Source organism: Rutidosis leptorrhynchoides, chromosome 7 (assembly GCF_046630445.1).
Source record: "Rutidosis leptorrhynchoides isolate AG116_Rl617_1_P2 chromosome 7, CSIRO_AGI_Rlap_v1, whole genome shotgun sequence".
Taxonomy (NCBI): Eukaryota; Viridiplantae; Streptophyta; class Magnoliopsida; order Asterales; family Asteraceae; genus Rutidosis; species Rutidosis leptorrhynchoides.
Window position 1 is genome coordinate 259948465 of NC_092339.1, and position 6628 is coordinate 259955092.

Here is a 6628-nt window from a genome sequence, read left to right on the forward strand (position 1 = left end):
TAGTTTCTCCATTCTATCTGTTTCCTTTATAGGCAAGAAATGTGCAGACTTGGTGAGACGATCAACAATCACCCAAATGGTGTCGTATCCCCAGGCAGTCTTTGGTAACTTCGTGATGAAATCCATGGTAATACCATCCCATTTCCATTCTGGGATTTCTGGTTGTTGAAGTAACCCTGACGGCTTTTGGTGTTCAGCTTTGACTTTGGAACAAGTTAAACATTCCCCAACATATGTTGCAACGTCTGTCTTTAAATTAGGCCACCAATAATGTGTCTTAAGATCTTGGTACATCTTTCCAACTCCAGGATGTATCGAATATCTTGTCTTATGTGCCTCGTTCAATATCAACTTCCTTAATCCACCCAACTTCGGTACCCAAATATGATTTGCAAAATATCGAATTCCATCTTCCCGCATAACGAGTTGCTTCTCATACTTCTTCATTATTTCATTTCTTATGTTTTCTTTAGTAAGTGCTTCTCGTTGAACTTCTTTGATTTGTGAGTTGAGATTCATGCGAATTTTTATGTTCATCGCTCGTACTCGAATTGGTTCTCGTTCCTTTCTGCTTAGTGCGTCAGCCACCACATTCGCTTTCCCGGGATGATAACGAATTTCACAATCATAGTCATTTATTAACTCGACCCACCTACGTTGCCTCATGTTCAACTGTTTCTGATCAAAAATATGTTGAAGACTTTTATGATCAGTAAACACAATGAATTTAACCCCATACAAGTAGTGTCTCCACATCTTCAATGCAAACACGACTGCTCCCAATTCTAGATCATGCGTCGTATAATTCCGCTCGTGAATCTTCAATTGTCGGGATGCGTATGCAATAACTTTCTTCCGTTGCATAAGAACGCAACCAAAACCTTGTCGCGAAGCGTCACAATATATTTCAAAATCATCGTTCCCTTCTGGTAACGATAAAATAGGCGCCGTAGTCAACTTCTTTTTCAGTAATTGAAATGCACTCTCCTGCTCAGAAGTCCATTCATATTTCTTCCCTTTTTTCGTTAACGCTGTCAACGGCTTAGCTATTCGGGAAAAATCTTGAATAAACCTTCTATAATAACCGGCTAAACCCAAAAATTGGCGTATCTGCATTGGTGTCTTAGGAGTCTCCCATTTTTCAATGGCTTCAATTTTTGCTGGATCAACCTGAATTCCTTTGCTACTAACAACGTGGCCAAGAAATTGCACTTCTTTCAACCAAAAAGCACATTTAGAAAATTTAGCATAAAGCTGTTCTTTTCTCAACAACTCTAATATCAACCTTAAATGATGCTCATGCTCTTGTTCACTCTTGGAATAGATAAGAATATCATCAATGAAAACGATAACAAACTTATCTAAATATGGACTACAAACTCGATTCATGAGGTCCATGAATACAGCTGGCGCATTCGTCAATCCAAACGGCATGACCAAAAATTCGTAATGACCGTAACGTGTCCGAAAAGCAGTTTTCGGTATATCTTCTTCTTTGACACGTAATTGATGATAACCCGATCTTAGGTCGATTTTCGAATAAACACATGATCCTTGCAGTTGATCAAATAAGTCATCAATTCTCGGTAGTGGATACCGATTCTTGATAGTTAACTTATTTAATTCACGATAATCTATACACATCCTAAAAGATCCATCTTTCTTCTTAACAAATAAAATTGGAGCTCCCCACGGTGAAGTGCTTGGTCGTATGAATCCACGGTCCAGTAATTCTTTTAACTGACTTTGAAGTTCTTTTAACTCGGATGGTGCAAGTCTATATGGAGCACGGGCAACTGGTGCAGCTCCTGGTACTAAATCTATTTGAAATTCTACAGATCTAAATGGAGGTAATCCCGGCAACTCTTCCGGAAAAACTTCAGGAAAATCTCTTGCCACAGGCACGTCGTTGATGCACTTCTCTTTTTCTTTCTTTTCGACTTTATTAACATGTGCTAGAATATCATAACATCCCTTTTCTAAACACTTCTTAGCTTTCAAACAGCTAATGAGTTTTAGCTTTGAATTACCCTTCTCTCCATAAATCATCACCGGCATTTTATCCTTACAAGGAATGCGAATTGCCTTCTTGGCACACACAACTTCAACTCCTACTTTGGACATCCAGTCCATGCCGACAATTACATCAAAACTTCCTAATTCTACGGGTATTAAGTCAATTTTAAACGTTTCTCCGGCTAAATTTATTTCACAATCACGATAAATTTTATCGGCTTTAATTAGTTTACCATTAGCTAACTCAATCATGTACTTAGCATCTAGAGGTAATGATGAACAATTCAATTTAGTGTAAAAATTTCTACACACGTAACTTCTATCGGCACCAGTATCAAATATAATAGATGCTGATAAGTTATTAATGGTAAACGTACCCGTAACAAGCTCCGGGTCTTCACACGCCTCTCTAGCATTAATAACAAATGCTCTTCCACGTGCAGATCCATTATTCTTCTCTGGATTCGGACACTGGCTCTTATAATGACCTTGTTTTCCACACCCATAACAAGTAATGGTAGCCAAAGCAGTTCTATTTGCATTGGTGGCAGGAGTCTTGATACCATTTGTATTTGTAACGAGAGCCCTACAATCTTCAGCAAGATGACCCTTTCGATTACATTTGTTGCATACCACATTACAGTAACCAGAGTGATGTTTGTGGCATCGGTTGCATAAAGGATTTTGTCCTTTATAACCAAAGCTTAAACCACTACCCGCACCTTGCGTGATTTCTTGTTTCTTAAAAGATTGTTGTTGGTTACCTCGATCATAATTTCCATTCCACTTTCTTTTGTTACCCAATACTTTCACATCAGTATTGAATGCTTTCTTATCCAAGATGACCTGATCCATTAGCTCGTTCACCTTGGTTATAGCTTCATGAATTGTCTTAGGTCTCGATGCTGTAACGTTTGCCTTAACCTTTGTGGGCAAACCATCTTTGTACATTTCAATCTTCCGTTCTTCGGTTGGAACTAATTCAGGACATAGCAAAACTAATTCCATGAATCGCTGATTATAGTTGGTGATTTCAGTACCAACAACCTTCAGGCTTCGTAATTCATCTTCCAACTTCCTAACCTCGTTCCTTGGACAATACTCGTTGATTAACATTATTTTGAATTCTTCCCATGGAGTATCATAAGCTACATCTCCTCCTACAGCCTTCACATAATTTTTCCACCACGTGAGTGCACTATCTTGTAAAGTGCATGATGCATACTTGGTCATGTCCTTTTCAACACAACCACTGATTTTAAACACAGTCTCCATCTTTTCTATCCATCGGGTTAAACCGATCGGTCCTTCCGTTCCACTGAATGATGAGGGCTTGCAAGATTGAAAATTCTTGTAGGTACATCCTACACGAGGATTTGGGTTAACTGCAGCAGCTTGCAGCTTTGACCCATAACATTCTGTCGTTCACTCGCTGGTTGATGAATTCCTCGACTTCTTGTTCCGTCATTCGATTCAATCGCGCCATTTCCTAATGAAAGAAAATAATTATTCACATGGAATATTATAGATGTAGTGTGTATTTATAGTACATTATAGCTTGTTAATAATATGAACCAGGTATTATTATAAAAGCCTTTTCTTCTTATTAGCATTTTATAATTATATCTAGGGTAGTACCTACCCGTTAATGTTCATACTTAATAGCTTAGTACAGAACCAATTACTACAATCTAAATAATACTTAACCATGGAAAATTATTGCATTTCATACTTCACTATTTTACATATGCTTATCTTACATCGAATATTAAGCACACCACACTAATAATATTATACAAAACATTATATGATCCCATGGTTTAATACGGCAATGCATCGTTTGGTCTATTTTCTAGGACGTTTAGGTTCAAGGAATGGCCTAACGCTTATCCTAGCTGTCTGCCTATATTTTGGCGGTGGGGCTGAAGAACTGGATGCCGGGATAGAACGAATAGGAATAGCGGGAATAGGGGTGGTAGTGTCTAGTGGAGTTGGTGCCACATCATCATTACTAAACTCGGGATTTGAATTTTCTAATTCATTAGCCTTTCGTTTCTTTCCTAATTCGAACTTGTCTTTCGTAATTTCCTGTATTTCTTCCTCGGGTTCACTTTCTTCCTCGGGTTCACTTTCCTCCTCGGGTTCACTTTCCGGGTTCCCTATAGTTGGTTCATCCGGAATTTGTGAGTCTTCCTCAAAGATATCATTTTCGTCATCGGATAGGTTAATGACTGGAACACCATCTGAAGATTCTGGTTCGGAGTCGCTGAATGTGATAACAAGTTTTGAGCCCGACATCTATCACACAACAACTAACCCATTAGTACTACATAATATTTACATATAAATTTTAACCAACAATGATAAGCAATGGTTTTTAAAAATCAGACCCGGTCAAAGTCCAGACTTACTAATGTATCCTAACGACTTCTCGGTTAGACACACTAATGCAAACCTGGTTCGCTAAGACCACCGCTCTGATACCACATGTCACAACCCGTCCTTAACCATAAGAACGTGTTAGATAACGTATGATTTCATTGCGAGGTATTGACCTCTATATGCGACATTTTTAAAAGATCAACTGCATATATTATACATTACAAACCATGATTCTTATTTTAGTACAAGCTTTAGACAACATAAAGATGATTATCGTTTAGCGATAATCTTAGACTTACAAACTTTACAAATGATGATAACAACACGATTTCTAGCATATTTTACAATACAAATCCTCGGATATGCAGTTTTATTTTTGACACAAATATGCGTACGCAAGATCTTGCTTAAATTCAACATACTGCAGCGGAAGCTTCTAATTATTACCTGAGAATAGACATGTTTAAAACATCAACATAAAGTTGGTGAGATATAGGTTTAATGCCGGCAGCGATATAAATATAGACCACAAGATTTCATATATAAACATTTTAATAAAAATATTCTAAGTGGTTGAGCACTTGGTAACCATACTTAACATTTAATCACGTCGCATATTCCCTTTATTATGAAATCTTACTACACCGTACCAAGTGTAGTTACGAAACGAAGTACTGTGCAACCGTTGAATACTGGTCGTCCAGTCCGGTTGGGGTTGTCAGGCCCGATAGATCTATCAACAGGATTCGCGTTTACAATACCGCTGTAAATAATAGTTACCAAGCTACAGGAAAGTATGCCAGTGGTACAACTCAACGTAGAATATATTTTTCAGTTACTTGTGTCCATAACGTAAAACATAAAATACATGTATTCTCATCCCGAAATACTTAGAGTTTAAAAGTGGGACTATATACTCACTTTTGCCTTGAAGATATATATATTTTGACTTGGTCTCTGGTTGATATCACGAACCTATCCATATATAGTTTATCAATATATTTCCATTTTAAACAATCGTCACATATATATACTTATTATACTTTTAATAGTTTTAATAATTTCTTAGTCCGTAGTTAGCAGTCCGATGTTAGTAATTCAATTTTAATGGTTCATATTTAGGTGTTTAATAAATAAAACCCCCATCGAGATAAATAAAACCCCATCGTATTTGTATTGGTCGGGATTAATCTTGACCCACGGTACCGGTGTTGTCAAATGACGTGTTGCGTACATAAAGTACCGGTGTTGTCAAATGACGTGTTGCGTACAATCATGGGATCTTATGATTAATCTTCTCGTATTGTTTACGGGTGGTCCTGAAATATATAAAATTAAATTATGAGTACATATATATAAAATATCATGTTATTTTAGAAAGATGTGATTCATTTAATTTTTCTCCAATTATTTTCGTGGCTAAACTAGTTTTGGATATCCGATCTTGTTTTGGTCATAGTTTCTTCGTTACAACTCCGTTTTCGTTGGTTCAACTTGCCACTTCCTTGGATCGAGTCCCTCTTTAAGAATATGAACTGTAAATACCTTAGTTTGTATTCGAAATCACAGGTCATAGGTCAAACTTTGGTGAAACTTATGAAGTTAATCATTTTCCATCATATAAACAATATTAAATGATTATTTTTCTAAAAATACTTATACTTTGAGTTAAATCATGAAATATTTTATGTGTTATCATATTCATAGTAAATATCATTTTTCCAGAAAATAAACCTCCAATTCAAGGTTCAAAATAGTTTTTAATTATCCAACCCAAAACCGCCCCCGGTTGCACTCCGACGTCGTAAAAACAGTTTTTAAGATGTTCTTTGAAAAACCAAGTTATACCTTGTTAAATCAGCATATATTTATGATATATTACATGTCTTGAAGTATTTTAAAAGTTAAGTTAGAAGGATCTATTTAGTTTGCAAACAAGTTTGAAAACATTCAAACTATGTTCTTGTTGTTAAAATTTTATACCATAAAATAAGATAGCTATATATATATATGAATCAAATAAGGTTATGAACAAAGTTACTACCTCAAGTTACTTGGACAAGATTGCTGTAAAAGAGGAGTAAGAACCTAGAACCAAAAGGGTGATGGAATTGGATGAAAGATTGGAAGTAAACTTGTGTTCTTGGAAGGATTCTTGAAGTGTTTTTGTAAGAGTTTTCTTATGGTGATTAAGTGATGTTTTTATGGCTAGATCTTCATGGATTTTAGC